We start from the raw sequence: 21,044 nt of genomic DNA on the forward strand, positions 1-21,044 counted from the left end.
CTGTCGCTTGTTTCTCCATGAGTAAACTTACAGGGGTTTTTAATTAAATCAATCTCTCTCTCTCTCTCTCTCTCTCTCTCTCTCTCTCTCTCTCTCTCTCTCTCTCTCTCTCTATCTGTATCAGGGATAGAAGGAGCTGTGGTGGCACAGTGGCTTATGTATGGGGCTGCTAACCACAAGATCAACAGTTCAAATCCACCAGTTGGGAGAAAGATGAGGCTATAAAGATGTATAGCCTCCAGAATCTACAGTGGTAGTTCTACTCCGTTGTATAGGGTGGCTATTGATCAGAATTGACTGGATGGCCTTGAGTTTGGGGTTTTCTTGTTTGTTTGTTTTTTGTGGCACAGTGATTAAAGTGCTTAGCTGCTAACCAAAAATATCAGTGAGTCAAACCCACCAGCCATTCTACAGGAAAAGCATTTGGCAGTCGCTGCCAGAAAGATTTATAGCTTTGGGAACCCTGTGGGGCAGTATTTTGACATTCTGTGCCCTTGGGCACTCTCAGGTAAGTGGGCTCCTAAGAGCAAGATCAGTGGTTCAAACCCACCAGCCACTCCACAGGAGAAAGATGGCTCTATTTACTCCCATAAAATAAACCGCCTCAGACACCCTCTATAGGGTCACTGTGAGTCAGAATCAACTTGACGGCAGTGCGTGCATATTGTTTGTGCTATTGCAACCCCTTAGCTCTTCCACCGGCCACCTCCCGGCTCGGAGTGTTCTTTGGGGCTGTCTCCCAGCAGAGAGGATGCCTTGGTACTCCAGGCATGGAAGACTGCATGTTCGTGCCACGCTCCCAGCCATTCTGTGCGCTGTACTTGAGCCAGGCTACTGTCCGTTGCTGTGGGCCTTGGTGAGACTCTGCCAAGCTTCCTAGAAGGGTTGTTGTGTGTTATTGGAAATGGGAATGGGACTTCTTGTTCCCACCTGGAAACATGATGTACCAATCCTATGGAGCTGCCCTCTGGCCTCTTAGGGTACTTTTTTGTGTAGAGAACTGATACCTGTTGTTTACAACATGTTTTGCTGAAGTTGCATCTCTCCTGTGTGCTGCCTTCTTACTAACATTAAATACTGTGCTCATTGGCAAACAGCCCATAGGTTTTGTTTTGTGTTTTAAATAAAGGTTACTATAACTCCAAAAAAAAAGAAGAACATTCCAAATGGGCTATCCAGAATAATGAAATGTACCAATGAGTTGTGACGGCTACTCTATAGCATCAGCGTCTCCCTTATGTGAGCTACGTCTTTCTACCAGCCAGCTACCAAGGAAAGATCTAGCAAACAAGACATTGTCATCAGCTTCTTTTGACCAAATTCTTCTCTCTCTGTGTTTGTTTTTTTTTGCTGGTTACAAAGAAAACATTGGTTTTCTATCTTTTAGCAAAATACTCATCGATGTTCAAATATAGGTTTTGGCTATAACACATAATGTGTTTTAACAATTGGAAAAGAAAGATCATAGTGGAAACAGATGTCCTTTAGTGCTGACTATAGATGGCAAGGCCTTTTATGGGACAAGCAATGCTACATATTTTCTGCTCAGAGCAATCAAACAAAACCCTTTAAAGTTAGAACGTAATGACCACTGCTTTACTTATGATGATAAACCAGAAAAACCGGCTTTGGTTTATTGAATCTATTATTGAACCTTAATTAGTTGTGGTGTTTGAACATTCTTATGTCTATGGTAAGATAAATAATATTTATGGTTACTTCAATGTATCAAATCATTGTTTACCAAGTGCAGCATAGTATGAAATGCTCTTTTCTCTCAGACTTTAGACCACAGAGTGACCAGGAGCTCATTCTAGGGTTGTGATTGAAATCTGGAGCCCAGGATGGGTAATCTTCACATTGGCATTCTTAAACACATGTCAACGTGCTTAACAACATCTCAAGCGCATGCAAACAACTTGATGGTTTCTTAATCAATACCCTTCATGTAAGCTTTGGGTGGAATTGCGGAAGGGTAGCATTAAATATACTGAGTAATCTGAAAATGAAGGGTAGGAGAATTAAAAGTGAGTTCAGCTGGGTTCAAGGAAAATTTTGGAGGATGTCAGCTTTTTCCATTTTGGGACAAAAGATGTCTTTGAAATTTCTTCATAAGAGAACTTGCTAACATCTGATCAGTGTATATGTGTACTGAAATAGTGCAGAGAAAAATGCTAAGACATTAACAAATGTTAAATGAAAATGTGGAGTCATCAACAAAAGAGTTCCAAAGACCCCAAATAAACTATCAAGATGAATGAAGACAAATGGGCCTGGCCTTAGTTTCCTTACCTATAATACAGTAAGAAACAATCTCAGATCCCAAACTCATGGATTCAAATGAGTTTCAAAATTCAGCATTTTTTGAGGGGGGGCAGTTTAGAAAAGTAGTAAAGTACATATGTCACTTACTATGTAGAGAACTTTAGGGCAGCATCCTCTAGTGAGACACACTAATATTTCTGTGGTAAAATGTACATAAAACGTCTTAAATGAAAACGATGAATAGTCTCACATGAAGTCTAGCTAGGTTTTGCTGTCAAATGAATTTGTTTTATGAAACTTATGGTTACAGAACTTTCAGATTTTAAAATGTAATTAGGGACTATGCATTTGTATCTATCTCATAGGAGAGGAGTAGTAATAAACATAGGATGGATAAATTATGCATACTACTTGTATATAATGCTGGTACATAGCAATCATACACTGGTTATTGTGGTTATTTTAGGTAGTTGTTAGGTGCTGTGGAGTCAGCTCTGACTCATCACAACTCTATGTACAGCAGAAAGCAACACTGTCCAGTCCTATACCATCCTCACAATTATTCTTATGTTTGAGCCTACTGATGTAACCCCTGTGTCAATACATCTCGTTAAAAGTCTCCCTTCTTGTCAATGCCTTGATACTTTACCAAGCATGATGTCCTTCTCCAGGAGCTGGTCTTTCCTGAGGACGTTTTCAAAGTATGTGAGACTAAGTTTCACCATTCTTGCCTCCCAGGAGCATCGTAGTTTTACTTATTCCAAGACAATTAGTTTGCTGTTTACTTATTCCAAGACAATTAGATTGCTGTTTGTATAGGTAAAAATGATGAAAAACATTTTAAACAGTTTTATTGGCACATAATTTACACATCATACAACTGAGTAGTTCAATCATTCAATCATATCAAGAGGAATTGTACAATGAGCACCTCATTTATCTTAAAACATCCTCCCCACCCCCATTTTAAATCACCTTTAAAATGAGTTGTTCAATCACGATCAGTTCTAGTGCCCCCTCCCCCCTCCTGCCTTCATTATTTACTCCCTGAATTCCCTTTCCCTCCCTATTACCCATCCCCCACCCCTGCACTCCCTATCACACCTGGCATCAGTAATTATCATTATACACCCATGCCTCCTGTGTTTCACAGCTGGGAGACCCAACAGAGAACAATGAGAAACAAATTGCAACAAGGTGGTGAGGATAGGCTCAGATTAGTATAAAGACCAAAATACAAATAATGTGTGAGAGAGAGAAGACGCCCGTCAACATTCAGGAAACCAGGGAAGAAATTTCTGTCATGGAACCAGTAACATATACTTGCACCCAGAACATATTAAATTTAGGTCGTGTCTATAGGGAGGTAAACTGGCCAAGTATGGAGTTCAGTCCAGCACAATCAAGATGACAATGGTCTCTGCTTGGCAGTAGGACTATTCAGGATTCTTGCCTCTGGCGATCTGCAAGCAGCTCAGCCTGTCTGGATAACTCTGCAAATGGGTTTGGGGTTCCCACTGTCCTCCATAGCCTTCTACAAATTATGTGTTCGTAATTTTAGCTCTGACACTGTTCTCTTCACCATATTAGAATTTTGCAATTGTCATCACACAGCTGGTGTCACCCCAGACACTAATCTGATTGATAGTTGAGCCTCATCTCCTTGCGGTAGAGCCTTTCTCATTAGTGATCATTTCATGAAGGTGAGTATCGAGCCAGGCCACGGGGTAAGAACTAATTGTTTTTAACTTGGCACTAGGATTCAGTGCAAGCCCGGAACTCATTCCAGAATCTATGCTTTTTTTTTTTTTAATTTGCTGGAACTTGGGAATTGATATATATGTCATTTCATTCCATAGTTCATTCATGTCAAACATAATTGTACAATTGCTTCTATAATCAGTGTCCAAACATACTTCTCCTTCCTGGACTTCTGCGTCATCTCTTTCTTATCCTCCCTCTACCCCTTTCTATTGTCCCTCCCCTCAAAGCCACTTTCCCTGTAGTCTCAAGGTCCCTGGGTTTCATTGATAGAAAAACAGAAACAAATAGCACAGCTTCAGGAGGATGATCCCCAATGACTGCGCATCTCTGAGATACAACCTTGTATACACAAGAATAAGCAAAATATAACAGAAGGGCTGTCACAGGATTGCCAGAATAGTACGTCTCATAATACGGTACACAGGGGCCTTGATGTAGCAAGATCTTGTTTGTCCACCAACCAACAGTACTTTGCTGTCTTCTGTTTCCTCGGTGCCATGTGAAACCAGGGTTCAATCAGAATCCCCTGAATTGGCCTCTTCACCTACAGATCCAGCTATCACTTAGAGCAGCGGTTCTCAACTTGTGGGCTGCGACCCCTTTGAGGGGTCAAACGACCCTTTCACAGGGGTCACCTGATTCACAACAGTAGCAAAATGACAGTGCTGAAGTAGCAACGAAAATAATTATACGATTGAGGAGTCACCACAACATGAGGAGCTGTCGGAAGGCTCAGAAACCACTGACTTTGAGGGAACTGCAGACGGTGTCCCTCCATCAGCACCATCTTCCCCGAAGCCGAGTGCTATTCCTTTCAGTGAGTCCTTTGCACTATTCCCTGGAGCGTGTGCTACCGTTCCTTCCCCCGCCCCGCCCCTCCCCAGCCACGGTCCTCCTGTCTTCCTCCTCCGTGGTTGGCGTGCTCTCCTCATCCCGCTGGGTGCTCTGCCCCCCGCTTGCTAGGTGCTCTACTCTCCTCCCCCTGGGAGCTCTATGGATAAAATATTATAATATTATTATAACTATTGGAATTCTTCCGGGTAGGTAATTAACTAATTAATTAATTTTGAGGAGGGAGCTCATTTAATTTTATTTTTATAATTTTCCTTTCCTCTCTTTGCGTCCTTCCCCCATTCTATCTGCTAACCAACTCCTCCTACCTCCCTTTCCATTCTTTCACCTTAAAATCTTTGTATATCAAAAGTGATCTGATTAGCCGTGTTTAACTTAGTATTATTATTGAACCAGCTCTTTAAGCTACTTCTATATTGGTAGAAGACATTGCCAATAAAAGATCAAAACCCGCTTCTTCCCACAGCTCCTCTGCCTTCCCAGCTCAGCTGTCCTCAGGCTGCCACGTGTGGGGGTGCAGTCCCACAAGGTTGCCGTGTTCTTAACTATAAAACCTGAAACTTCTTCTGTCCTTTATCAAAACTCACTTGGACCACAAACTAGGCTTCCGCATGAATTCTTTCTCGTGAGAAGCCAAGAATGGAGACATTTCCCACCCGAGGAATCTAATAGAAGGTTAGCACAGTTCTTCTCCTTGATATGCCTCAAGTTACCATCACTGACCGCCATGCTTTCAACCCAGCCAAATAGTTACCACTCCCTGAGGAGGGGAAGTCAGCCCCTCGCTGAGGTTTGCTCATCCCACAGGGACTTGTCCTGTAGCTCCTGTCAGATGCAGACGAGGATGGTTCATGGATTGTAGCAGGCTCATAGAAAAGGGGAAAAGGAGAGTGGGCCACACCATCATCAGTTTGCTGGACACAACTAAAGAGGTTCCTTTACCCATAGGCACCTCTTCAAAAAGAGCACAGGTTTGGGGCTCTGCTCAGGGCCCTGGAATTAGGAAAAGGAAAAAGATAAAAAATGTGGACTAATATAAATACACATTCCTTATTAAAAAAAAAAAGATCAAAACCCAGTGGTCACAGGCAGTAAGCATCTTACTAATCTGAGATCCCCATGCCATTCCTGCTCAGTGTGTTTTCACCACAGTGATGCTGATGGCCAGCAATCTGGGCTGAGTCACAGGGCTTTGAGTTCACTCACCAGAGTCCAGGCCACCATCACAGTGAGGTGGCATAAAAATACAAACGGAAACATAAAAGCAGCCAGCTAGCCAATCCCTTCAGAATTGTACCTCAATGACCGGCTCCTTCTAACTCCATTTCCTATTCCCATTTTTCTGTCTCATCTTCTGATGGTACACCTTTTACTCCTTCCCTCAACGCCTTCTATGCCTCTGCTTCTAGCTCTCCTTGTCTTTGTTTCTCCTTTAAGATTCAGCCTCCTTCTCATAAATAATGTTACCGACTTTCCACCAGAGGAGAACACTTAACAGATTCATAAATTACATTCTACTCACAAATTTATTTCCAAAGGTAATTATTAGTTCAATGAAGAAGTGTGTCTATGTATCTGATAAGAACTGAGTAAAGAAAACTACTTTTATTTAACTATTATATTTAATGAACTCTGCATTTCAAAGGCACCCTGGTGGCCCTGTTGTTATGCATTGGGCTGCTGACCATCAGGTCAGCAGTTTGAAACCACCAGCGCCTCCTCCTTAGAGAGATGAAACTTGGACTCCTGTGAAGAGTTACAGTCTTGAAAATCCACAGGGCAGACCCACCTTGTCCTGCAGGGCCACTGTGAATCGGAAACAACCTGATGGCCGTGAGGGAATGTGAGCATTCCAAAATAAAAAGGAATCTAGTCTCCTCAAATATTTTCATAGTGGTTTCTCTGGTAAAATATGTCTTAATTCATTTACAGGGAGAAAAAAGAGTTAACATGGATCTCATCTGTCCTCTCTAGTCATCTGACTAGTCCCCTATCTGACCACTTATCTATTGAGTCTCCATAAAAAGCCAGTCAGAAAAAAAACAAAACAAAAAACAGTCACGGTGTGAGGTAGCAATGATGAAACATACAACTTTCCTCTAGTTTCTAAATACTTCCTCCTCCCCCACTATCATGATCTGAATTCTACCTTGCAAGTCTGGCTAAACCAGAGGATGTACACTGGTGCAGATAGGAACTGGAAACACAGGGAATCCAGGGTGGATGATCTCTTCAGGACCGGTGGTGAGAGTGGCGATACTGGGAGGGTAGCGAGAAGGTGGGCTGAAAAGGGGAAACCGATTATAAGGATCAACATGTGGCCTCCTCCCTGGGGGTCGGACAACAGAAGAGTGGGTGAAGGGAGACATCGGACAGGTCAAGATATGAGAAAATAATAATTTATAAATTATCAAGGGTTCATGAGGGAGGGGGGAGCAGGCAGTGAGGGGGAAACATGAGGAGCTGATGCCAAGGGCTTAGGTGGGGAGCAAATGTTTTGAGAATGATGAGGGCAATGAATGTACAAATGTGTTTTACACAATTGATGTATGTATGGATTGTGATAAGATTTGTATGAGTGCCTAATAAAACGATAAAAAAATGAGAAGACAGTAAACTAAAAAAAAAAAAATTCCCATGGAACTAGGGAGAATAGATGATAAAATCCATCTCTTAAGTTACTCAAAAGACTATAATGGCCAGATTTGTACTTCCTTATCTTCTAGTTGAAACACTCTCAAAAACAACCGTAACAGAAATACAAAGAACGACAGGCAGAAGACCCCAGGACGAATTCTCAGTGGCCCAGGTGTGGCTGAGGCTCTGAGTCTGGAAGACAGCAGAAAATTCCCTTCTGTCTCCTTTGCTCTCTGCTACTGAACTTGGATTCAAAGCGTATTTAGCCACGGCAACATTGTGGCTGTGTGTCAGAGCTTGTTACACCGTCTCACTGTAAATTACACTGTGAAATTTTAAGAAAGAACTTTTCCATTATTACACCGGGATATATTATGGAGCCCTGGTCACAATGGCTAAATGTGGCTGCAAATCTAAAGGTTGTTTCAAATCCATGTTCAGCTCTAAGGGAGAAGGACGTGGCGATCTGCTACAGTAAACCTAGGAACCCTGTAGGCGAAGTTCTACTGTCTCGTGGGGTCTCCCTGAATTGAAAATCAACTTGACAATACCCACCACGACCACCGCCAACCTATGGTGGAATGCCCTGCAAAGGAATGTTATGCTTGTCGAAGGTTTTGAGATATGCTCGGACTCTGCCAGGAGTGTAGGTAAATGAGTCTAAAAGGCTCAGTAGTATGATTTTGTTAGAGGCAGATTTGGCTAAGGAAGGACTTATAGGGAAAGGCTTGTTCTCCCTTTTTTAACGGGACAATACTGAATACACGCTGCAGAGAGATCATTTTGCTCTTTGGCTATTAATCGAAACACCAAGAGGATGGGATTTTGCAGATGTGCTATTTGTTCAATGTATTTTTTCATCATGGGTTTTCACCAATATTATTTTCATTTTGACATCACGATTGGATATTGAAAAGACAAAGTTTACCTTAGTTTTGAGGGTTATTGTATAAAGTACTACAAGAGGGAGCCTTTAAAAAACGTGATTTATTTCCCCCACAGTTTTGGAGGCTGAGAGTTCAAATCAGAACATTGGCTGTAGAGAAGGGCACCTCCTTGTCAATTCCTGGTTGTTTCTTGAATTGTAGACAGTCCCTCACAAGGTTTCTGCACTTTTCCTACCCACCACAGTGTGTTCCTGTGCATATTCTGCCTTTCTGATACAATACTTCTCAGAGGGATATGTTTAGGATTCATTCCACTCTTGCATGGTCTCATTAACAAGAAACCCCCTGTTTCTAAACTAGCTCACGTTTACAGCACGGGGGCTAGAGCTTTAACATGCCTATATTTGAGGGGCATAAAGTTACAAAGTAGATTTTGGAACCGCAAATGTCTTTAGGGTCTTGGAAAGGGCCTGCGAATGTGTGGATCTGAGGTGTACGATAAAGGGTGATATGGTTACTGTGACAATGGGAGAGCACATTCCCCACTTAAAGGCTTTCCTATTTGAATATTTTAAAAACGGTGCCAGCCCAAATGCTCTTACTTGTCTAGATTATATGGCAGTGGCAATCTTTGCTCGGGAAGCCACCTGTATGCATCTGGGTTTCATTTCCACATTTCCTAGAGTTACTGAAAGAGGTCCACAAATCCACGTGCCAATGAAACCTTTCTGCCGACTCCACAATAACCAACCAACCACTAACCTACCGACCAATTGCCTTTGAATTGATTCCAAATCATGGCCACCCTATGTGTGTCAGAGTAGAAATGTACTTCATAGAAGCTTTAGTGGTTGATTTAGATCAGAAGTAGATCTCTAGACTTTCCCTATGAGGCACTTCTGGGTGGACTTGTTTCTCTCAGCTTTCAGTTGATAATGGAATGTGTTAACCATTTGTACTACATAGACACTGACTCCATCTCAAAGACACCGTTCTAATGTTTGCCTTCTGGTAGGTTACAAACTCAGTTGGTAAACAGAAAATTCATCTAAGAGTAGCTTTATTTATCATGCACTTTCCTATCATGTTACTGGGTGAGATTTATCCAGATTTCTGAAGAAAACATGTGGTAGTTACATAATCTGTTGTCAATTTGAGACTTATGAGCAAAGAGGTGGAGTTTACCTGTCAATCAGGTTGCAGCTTGATGACCTCATTTGGAGGCACCAAGGATATAAATAGCTCATTGGAGGTGGCACACACACTCACTCCCTGCTGGACATTCTTGTTGACAAGCCACATAGAGACAGGCTGATGGCAGCCAGAGCCTTGGAGTTGGAGAAGGCACGTGGAGACCCCTGTCAGACCTGAGATACTTACACTGCCACTGGATCCACAAGACTTTCTACCCTCTGGTCTGTGATCGTCCTTCATTCTGCATCATTGCATGTGTTATGTGAGTCTGAAGAGGAATTTATAGATTGGTATTAGACATATGGGCTAATATTAGACTTAAGGACTTGATCTGGACTGGGCTGGAATGTTTTCTCAATACTGAATTGCTCTTGTATCGAAAGCTCTTTGTTATGTACACATGCTTGTCTATGAATTTGTTTCTCTAGGCAACCCAGGCTAACAGAACATACTAAACTATACAACTGATGCATGAATATATGTTCATTGTAAAAAATATTTTTTGCTCCTAAAATCTTACACTTTGAATATAATTCTATTTATTTGTGGTCCTCTTGAATACACATATGGGCTCTTTCCTTCTTGGTCCCTCAAAGTAGCTCTATTACCTCTTGCTAAAATGAAAGACTGGGCCTCATCACAGAATATTTGAAGTACTTATTCACCAGGATTGTAAATACATATTAAATTTTCTGAGCTATTATAGAAATTGTTGCAATTAAAAATAATTAAGCAAAAGGATCGTTTTATGTGCTAGAGAACAGTCCAGAACGAAGTGTTGGGATTTGAGTTACCTTTAGCCTGATCAGGCAGTTTCCACATGCCAGTAGCTGGTAATTTGATTGACAGCTTCCTTGAAGTAAGTTTGCACTTAACACAGAAAGCTCTTTCCTCTGTGTTGGCCAAACATTAAATGGGCTTTTATGTGCGTCTTTTTGTCCTTAAAAAAATCACGATTCGATTTAATGACAATACTGTACATCTTCTTCCTGAGATATTTTTATCCATTTCTTGGAATCAGAGCCTCACTCTCAGGCAGCAGGTTGCCTCATCTAACTACTTGCCCTTCATTCACCAGAACAGCTACGTTCCTGAGACTGGGAGAAATCCAGGTTGTGCAGAGTGAGCCTATGAAAATATTGGCAGTGGTGTGAAAAAAATCTCTTGAATGACCTTTTTCAAGACTCAGGAAGTCTACTTCTTCTCAGGCTGATTATCATTGCTGCACAGTTTTGATTTCCCCAATATCCAGTGTTAGTTTTCAAATCAAATTATGGCAGAAGCTGAAAGAGTTTCCTGTGCTTGGCAATCAGGAGCTTTCTTCACCAGGGAAACAGCCTTGTTTGCTTGGATGTCTGACTTGCTAAAGCCGGGAGGTAGGTCTCATGACAGAGACTTTGAACCTACTTCCCCAATGGAAGCTGGAGCTGTGTTTATTTCCTAATTTGATATGTGGATTGTGAAGCTGTGTTTATTTCCTAATTTGATATGCAGAACTAGAACCACTGGTGCTCCAACATGTACCTATTTCTCAATAACAGGGTATGATATCCAGACATCTTGGTATTCAGATTTGATGATTCACAATGACGAGGGTAGCACCACATAACTCAGTTGCTTCCTTTTTAAAATGATAACTCTAACCAGTAGAGTATGATGACAGACTAATGACACCCTACCCAGTCATGGACTGAACCTAACAACAACAACCAGCACGAGTGGAATCCATGGTGGATTTAGTGGTAGAATTCTCATCTGCCTCCATGCAAGAAACGTAGGTTGGATTCCCAATCCATGCATCTCACACTTGAATAGTCTTGTAATACTGAATAGGTTTCCATGGAGCTTTCAGAGTAAAGGACACTCACAAGAAAGGTCTGGCTATCAAAACAGATCCTTCAATAACCGATCATGGGAATGGAATAGAACTGAGTGTTTCATTCCATTGTGCATAAGGTCCTCGTGAGTCAGGGCCCACTCTGTGGCAACTAACAACAGCAGAAGCAACAACAACCCTAAACAATGGTTAAAATGCAAACGACTTTAGTGACCAATGTTTTGTTTTGAATTATTGAAAAATGAATTGGTGATGAGGACTGTTAGTTTAGTAATACAAGAGTCTTGTCTGTCGTACTAATCTGTATTATTTAAGATTAATATCTGCTTTAAGAGTCACTGAGGCTAATATAAAATCTTAAATTAAAACCAGATATTTCCCTACCAACAAGATCAAAACTTGCTTGATTCAAGTTTTGGGGTGCCAAAGCCATTGTGTTTAGATTGTACTTGTTAATTATTATCAAAAATAGTCAAAATCATATGGAGTCTTAAATTGAGAAATCTTGAAGCCTATCCAAGAATCTATTTGCACAAATCACTACAGCCAAGAGAAATCTATGTGAGGCCCAGGTTAAAAGAACGGTTCAAAATAGTTGTCAGAGAGTTGATTCTAACTGAGGCAATCCCATCTGTGTCAGAGTATAACTGTTCTCCATAGCATTTTAAACGACCAGTTTTTCAGAAATAGATCACAAAGCCTTTCTTCTGAGGTGCTTCTGAGTGGATTCAACCCTTCGGTCATTTGGTTAGCAGTTGAATGTGTGAATTTCCCCTGTGACTTCTTAAATACATACTTATTTCCGTTAGCTGCTGTCAAGTTGGTCTTTAATTCATGGAATCCTCACCAACAATAGAATCAGACAGCTGTGGCAGATTTTTGGAAGCTGATGGCTAAGACTTTTTTTCCTAGTCTATTTTAGCCTGGAAGCTCAGCTGAAACCTGTTCATTGACAGGTAGGTGGTAACAGCACATGAAGTGTATTGGCTGTGAATTGAGCCCTGGTATTCCTCATAGAAGGGAAGAATTCTACTGAATCACTAGTGCATCACTGTGTTAGCCTTGGCACTTTAGGGAAACATATCCACAGAAACTCATGTGTAAAAGAAAGTTTTATATAAAGGTTTAGTGTGCATCTAGAAAACATCCCAATCCAGTGCTGCACAAGCCCACAAGTCCAACATTAACCGGTATATCCAACACAAATCCACAAAGTCCTCCTCCATCTCACAAAACACACACTATGATGCTGACTTCAGGAGGAAAGCCGGATCAGTGAACGCATGAGCATCTCAGCGCTGACAGGGGTCTCCACACGGCTGCTCCAGCATCCAGGGTTGCATTGGGGTAGGTCCATATGGCTTCTTTTGGGGATGTCTTGCAGGAAGTGAGCCTTGCAAGCTGAAGCAGGAAACTGTCTAAGGCAGATGCACCCTGGTCCAACCATCACAAAGAAAGAGATCTGAGAACTAGAAAGGCAAGGCTCACTGAGCCATTTATCCCTCTGCCTTTCAATTAGCCCCACATGTGTTTATCGGCCAGGTTGGCACAATAAACTACCTCAATCACACATACATTACACTGAGAAAAAAAATTCCAACAGCTGTAACACACTACTTGTTTTTCCAGAGATTGAATGCAGAAAGCAAAAAGACCCACATTAATTTTGTGACCGTTTCTATGGGTGTGTGTGAGGAAAATTAATTGGGTTCTGATTTCAAGTCAGAGGAGACTTCAATCTTGAATTTAGCTCTGCTGGATGGTGACTTCACCCTAACCAAAGACTTTGTTTGTGGCTGATAGTACCTAAGGAATAGTTTGTCTGAAAACTTTCTATGAACCACTCTTAGAGGAGGCCAGGGCTCAGTAACTCTGTCCTTCTTCATACCCTGCCCAAAGGATGAAATAGATTGGAGGTTCCCTAAAGACGATGAAATTTGGGGATAAAATCCTTAAAGGATAAAAGTCCTTAAAGGGGAAGAGCTTCTGATATTCTCTAGAAGATGACCAAATACTCTTAAAATACTTCCATTTATTTCTTTTTAAAATCATTTTATTGGGGGCTCATACAACTCATCAAAATCTATCCATCCATCCACTGTGTCAAGCACATTTTTTACAATTGTTGCCTTAACCATTTTCAAAACATTTTCTTTGTACTTGAGCCCTTGGTATCAGCTCCTCATTCCCCCCCCTCCCCTCCCCTCTCTCCCTCATGAACCCTTGATTATTTACACATTGTTATTATTTTCATGTCTTACACTGACCCATGTTTTCCTTCACCTACTTTCCTGTTGTCCATCCCCTTGGGAGAGGATTATATGTAGATCATTGTGATCGGTTTCCACTTTCTCCCTCCAACTTCCCCTTACCCACCTGGTGACTGCTCTCAATATTGGTCCTGAGGGGCTTATCTGTCCTGGATTCCCTGTGTTTCAAACTCTTATCTGTATCTGTGTCCATGCTTGGGTATAGCTGGATTTGTAAGGTAGAATTGGGGTCATGATATTGGGGGGGGAATAGGAAGCATTAAAGAACTAGTGGAAACTTGTATGTTTCAACGGTGCTACACTGAATCCTGACTGGATTGTCTCCTCCCTGTGACCCTTCTGTAAGGGGATGTCCAATTATCTACAGATGGGCTTTGGGTCTCCACTCTGCACTCCCCCTCATTTACTATGATATGATTTTTTGTTCTGGGTCTTGATGCCTGATACTTGATCCTATCGACAGCTTGTGATCATACAGGCTGTTGTGCTCTTCCATGTGGGCTTTGTTGCTTCTCAGCTAGATGGCCAATTGTTTATCTTCAAGCCTTTAAGATAGCCAGGCATATACCTTTTGATAGCCAGGCATCATCAGCTTTTCTCACCACATTTGTTTATGTACCCACTTTGTCTTCAGTGATCGTGTCAGAAAGGTGAGCATCATGGAATGCCAGGTTATTAAAGCAAAGTGTTCTTGCATTGAGGGAGTACTTGAGTAGAGACCCAGTGTCCTTCTGCTACCTTAATACTAATCCTATAAATATATGCACATATATATTTCCCTGTCATCATATATAAATATATTTGCATATGTTCATGCCTGTATTTAGACCTCTATAAATGCTCTTTGCCTCCTACTTTTTCCCTCTATTTCCTTTTACTTTCCTCTTGTCACATTATCACGTTTGGCCTTCATTTGGGTTTCAGTAATTCCTCTGGGTTACATTTCCCTTGATCAAACCGTACCAGGCCTCCTACTCCTTCCTCATCATGGATTTTAGATCACTTGCTGTCCCTTGTCCCTGGGTTTGTTAACACCCACTTCCTTTCCCCTGCCTCCCTCTCTCCTACGTCCTCCCCCCCCCACCAGATCCATTGGTCCTGTTGTTTTTCTCCTCTGGATTGTTTATCCCACATATCTTATCTAGATAGATATGCAGAGACAATGATAAGCACAAAAATAAGACAGAGCAAAACAAAGCAACAAAATAAAACAACAATAACAAAATCCTAACGATTAAAACCATTACAGAAAAGCCTGTAAATAGTTCAAGGTCTGTTTGTTGACCTTTAGGAGTGTTTTCTGTCGAGTCTGATGGGTTGCCATGCTCTGGCTCCACAGTCTAAAATATTTCCATTTCTAGTAAATCAATCAATCCAAAATATTTACATAATGCTTCTCATGGTCAACATTTTGATCTACAGTTGCCTATTATAGCAATTTTATCTGTAGAAAGAACTCAGCTAAGTAAATGACTAAACCATGAAGACTATTACCATGTATAATAGCAAAACCAGATTTGCATAATGCTAATTTGTACCTCACTGAGGGAGGAGGTATCCAATAAATAGTTAATAGTATACTAAGAAATCAGAATTCTATGTAATTCTATGGCAATAGTTATGTTAGTCTGGGTAGACTAGAGAAACAAATCCAGAGACAATTATATGTGTAAGAGAGAACTTTATATCAAGAAGTAATTAGGCATCAAGAAAATATCCAAGCCCAGCTCAGATCAAGTCCATAAGTTCCATATTAGCCCATCAGTCCAATACCAGCCTTTGAATTCTTCAGACTCACACAGCACATGCAATGATGTCAAATGCAGGAAGATCACTGTCCGGTTGGTGGAAAGTCCTGTGGATCTAATGGCAGTGGACGCATCTCTAGGACTTTGGCTGCCATCAGCGTGGCTCCATGTGGCATGTCAACAGGAATGTGAAGCAGAGAGTGGGAGTGGTCCAGCTCTTCAGATGGCAGAATCAAGAGAGAGGAAGTTCCAGAAACCTCATGAGAAAACCACGTCCACAAGGAACAATCATCATGTTATGACCTGATTTACAGGCTTGACTCCACCCCTTCATTAATTTATCAAGTTGACATTAAATTTTGTAACTACAACCATAATTTTAGCTATATTTCAGGGAAAGGTCACAGTTCTTTTCCAAAGAGGAATTGAAAAAAAATTTTAGCACATAGATTTTCTGTTACATTTTATACATGGTATATAATTTATTTTAGGAAATGTGATGGCTTATTTAGAATTACTATTACTTCTGAAGTCTCTCTATAGTTTACTGAAATAGAAATAGGAACAATGTTGGCTTTCGTTAGGGCTTAGTTTCTTATTTCTTTCAAATGTCTAACTGTGGAGTTTCATGTGGGTCCTAAAGGTTGTTGCATGGCAGCATGAAACTTTGAAGTCAATTTGAATCTGGACATTGATCACATTACAACCCATGCAAAATGGAACAAAATGCCGCGGGTCTTATATCATCTCCACAATGTTGTGACCAACAGGCTGTTTGTTTGCTGATTTTCAGAAGCAGATCTCCAGCCTTGCTTCCTAGTCCATTTCAGTCTAGAAGTTCTGCTGAAACCTGTTCAGCATCAAAGCCACAGGAAAATTTCTACTAGCTAATGAGTGACGCCTATGCAAGAGGAGCATTGGTCAGGGATTGAACCCAAGTCTCCTAAATGGAAGGTGAGTGTCTAAGTTATCTCCAGAACAAACCACTAAACTCACCGCCATTGATTCAATTCCCACTCATAGTTACCCAAGGCATAACCACTGCCCCGCTAGGATTCCTTCTTAGTTATTTAATAAGTGCTGATCGAGTAGAAATATCCTAAGTGGATCAGCTTAACAAACATAAATTTAGTCCAGGATTTGTATTTTAACAGAGCAAAGCTGGAATTACTAGTCCTTTCCCTTGGCTTCTAAGACTTTATACAATTGCTCTATTTACCCCAAAGCTTGGCAATCTGAATTCCAGCACTGCTGGTGTGTGTTGTCTGAATAGAAAGTGTTAAGGTCAATGGATTTATAGCCAACAGAAGTTCAGGGAATTCTAGTTACCCTTTCTTGTCTTGGAGTATCCGTTTTACAATGGAAATTAGATAGTTACATACTCAACTGGAGTATTGTTAGCATTAAACTAGATAATATATATGAAAGAATTTTACAAGTTGTTATTTCTGGAAACATTTAAAGTCTCCTCCCAGGTTGACAACATGTGGTCTTGTGCTTTGCCATCCTCTGTTTAGGAACCTATTAAAATAATTTTTCCATGAATGTTCTAACAACCAAGATCCTGGTGGAAACCAGATGATACACTCATGCTGGGTTGATTTTAATCAAGGACAGTTTACAAAGGTGTGTGCAGGGTTTAGGAAAAAGCAGCAAGAGTTGTGGTGGTAGCCAGCAGGAAGTTATTAGCAACAGTAAGCCTGGGGGGGGGGGGGAAGGGGGGAAGAAAATATTTACCTACAGGGGGAGCTCTTGTTGAGGAACTGCCCTTGATTATGGAAGGTGTGATATTTATTTATTTCCCAAACCATTTCATGGGAGCTCTTCCAGATATCATACCATTCCATAGCTGAATCACATGAGGCAGTAGGGTACAATTGCTGCTACAACCAGTTTCAAGACATTTACATTTTTCTCCTCCTTGAACTCCTTGACATCAGTTTCCCTTCAGCCCACCCCTCCTCCATTGTACCCCCAGGAACCCTTGTTCTACTTATTGTCTCTGTAAGTAGAGATAATACTTATAGAGAATTTCATACCCAAAAAAACATAACAACAATTCAAAAGGGCTAACCACCCTGACCTGACAAAATACATTAGAGATAATCCTCACTTTGGGGAGAAAAAAAAAGAATCAAAAACCTTATCAGGGGATCAAGTGATAATGTCTTAACTGTTCAAACCAGGGTTTATCATCTTGAGCTCCTATATCCAGCTTTCTAATACTCTCTGGTAATCAGTTTATTCCCGTCCCTCAATTATGGATAGAGAGAAGCTACCAGAGGCTCATTTTCTGTGTAGATCTTGAAAATGTATCTTGGGCTTCCATTGTCACCCAATGCCTTCTGTGAACCAGAATCTCACAATTTAGTCTCTGGTACTATTCACTCCATTGGTTCTGGATGATATGATTTACAATCCTTGGGTCATAGATGCTGTGCTTCTTCCATATGGACTTAAATGGCATCTCACTATGATGGCTGCTTGTTTGGAAATAAGCCGTTAAGACCACAGATACTATTCTATTTGTAGGCACCATCTAATATCGTCACCACTCTTTGCTCTTCCTTCGTGAGGAGCATCTGGAGCAGGGTCATGTTATAAGAATTAATTGTTCTTAAATTGGAGCTAGGATTTAGTGCAAGCTCCAAATCCATTCCTGGATTTTTAAAAATTATTATCTGCCTTTGGCTCTCCTTAGAGAACTCCTTGTTAATCTATGGTAGAGAATCTTCTTGACCATGCCCTTGGTGTAAAGGATCTTCTGTTAATGGCATCATTGATTAGCCTCTGGTACTAATTTTTGAGACACTGTTGAAGGAGGCATATTGTACCAATGTAGGAACTACACATCTCAATACCTGAATTATTCCCCTGTAAAGAATAAAACCTTATATGACTGGACACTTTTACACAAACAATGGGAGTTGGTTGTTGAGCAAAATTTACAATAATACTCACTGCCAATTTCAATAACAGGTTTGCTGGTATAATATAATTCTTAATACAGCAAGTACGCTGATGTACTAAGTTAATGTTTTCCTGGCTACTGCCAGTTCAATACTCTTGGTATAGCTGATTCTGCTTCTTCCAACAAAATGAATTTTCAGTCTCAGGTCTTCAGGTTACAGGTGTGTTTAAGGTAGAGCTCAATTCAACTAGTGGAGTTTCCACATCTGATCCCTGTGGTAAGGCCTTTAGAGCATGTTGTTCCCCTTGAAGATTCAGGATTCAATACCCCTAGTATATGGCGCTTGGCCTGGGTCCCCAGGGTGTACACAGACCCTTGGGTCAATGTGGCTTCTTAGGTGCATATTACCAAGCATACTCCACCTTTCGGGTCCTTAAAGGTGTTGTTAGTCAACCCCACTCCTACATGGAAGTTGGTCTTCCCCATTTTTCTACCAATAGCAATGCACTTGCCTTCTCCCAGATGTGCCTGCTCCCTTTCCTTCCCCTGACTTGGCTTTTCCATCATTGTCCTCATCCCTCTAATAGGAATGTCTATCTGTCCAGAGGAAATCTTATCATAACTTTGCATGGCAGTCACTAAGTGTTCATTTTTATCTCAGCTGACATTAAGGCGCCCTCTGCCAAAGTTACCTTTAAGACGCATACCTTGAGAGGATGGCTCATGGATCGTTGGCACCCTGTCGGGCTCTTCATAAGACTGTCTGGCTGCCCTGACCTACCAGCAAGCCGGAGCTTGTGCCTGACCCATTGCTTGTCCCTACAGCAGTGGACTCATATGGTATTTGTCCTTTTGTGATTGACTAGCTTCACTCAGCATGTTTTCCAGATCCCTCCATGTCTTTGAGGTGATTCACGGTTTTATCACTGTTTTTTAGGGATGTGTAGTATTCCACTGGGTGTATACCAATGTTTTTTTTAACCCATTCTTCTACTGATAGTGATTTAGGCCGCTTTCAGCTTCTTTCTATTGTGAACTGTGCTGCAATGAACGCGGGAGAGCATATGTCTTTTCATGATCGGTTTATTATTTCGTTGGGGTATATTCCCAGCAATGATATTGTTGGATACAGTGGATGTACATATTTACAAGCCCACCAGTAGTGTGTAAGAGTTCCAATCTCTCTGAAAGTTTGATATTTAGATTTTGTATCGACTTAGCTGGCCTCACATTCTCAATGGTTTGGTAGTTAAGACCTAGTAGCTCCCTATGACCTAACACAATGTAACTTACTCCAAAATGAGATCTGCCATGAACAGCCTGTGAGTTATATAAGGCGGTTTAGGGTGGGATACAACACCCATACTCAGATAATAGCCCCGAGACAATCGATTGAAAGGACATTCCCTTGAGGATGTGTCCTGGAGACTTGTTTTCAATATAATTGGATGTTGATTGTTTTTGCTGTGTCTGCATCTCCTTCATTCATTGCCCTCTGGTTCTTTAGATTTGAGTCAACAATGTGATGTACTACGCACCAAACCTGGGAGTCATCAGCAGCCTGCTACTTATCTGCTGCTTGGATGCATTCACTTCTGCAGCCACTAGACTGACCTTGAATCAATTTACCTCTGCAGCTCCCAGCCTGCCATCTTCCTGCTAACCTTGGGTTCATCAGTCCCTGCAGCTACCCTGTTTCCCTGAAAGTAAGAAAGACCCCCAAAATAAGACCTACTTCCAGTTTTACCTCTCGCTGAAATATAAGGCATCCCCCTGAAAATAAGACTTCCCTGAAAAGAAGGTTGCCCCAAGCTACTGTAATTCTGGACCGTGCACCATAGTCGCAGGCGCCGCAACGCAGCTCACTGTTGGCCGCAGTGTAGCTGGAGCAGACAGGAAGTGTGGGGTCTCTTTTAACAAAACAACAAACAATAAGTGTGTACCGTACCCTTCTTCAGGGAAAAATAAGACATTCCCTGAAAATAAGACCTATCGCATCTTTGGGAGCAAAAATTAATATAAGACACTGTCTTATTTTCAGGGAAACAAGGTATGTGACTCAGTAGAAGCCTCTGGCCTAATATCTGACCCATGGACTGGAACTGAACCTACCTGGAATTTGGCTTGTCTACTTTTATAACTGTGTGAGCAATTTTTCTTGATTTAATTTTCTCTGTATATACACACATATAAACGTTTTGGCTTGATTTCTCTAGAGAAACCAGATGAAGCCAGAAAGTGATTACATTCCATTGCATTAGAATACATTATAGAATTAGTCCAGTATTTGACAAAAACACTAGGAACCATAGTCTAGCCAAGTTGATACATGATTTCTCAAATCAAACTCACTGTCATCAAGTTAATCCTGTTTATTTTCTTACCGCTTTAGAGATCGGGCATATGAAACGAGTCTCTCACTGGACCAAAATCAAGGCATCAACAGGACTGTGTTCTTTTCTGGAGGCTCTGGGATAACATCTATTTTCTCTCCTTTCCAGCTTCTAGAGGCTGCCTACATTGCTGGTCTGTGGCTCTGTTCCATCTTCAAATCCAACAATGGTTAATTAAGTGTTTCTCACATCACCACATTCTAACACCGATGACCGTGTTTGCTTCTTCCACATTTAGAGAAAACTTGCTCTTGTGTCAGGGACATCAAGATAACAAACTCTCCTT

Source organism: Tenrec ecaudatus, chromosome 11 (assembly GCF_050624435.1).
Source record: "Tenrec ecaudatus isolate mTenEca1 chromosome 11, mTenEca1.hap1, whole genome shotgun sequence".
NCBI lineage: Eukaryota > Metazoa > Chordata > Mammalia > Afrosoricida > Tenrecidae > Tenrec > Tenrec ecaudatus.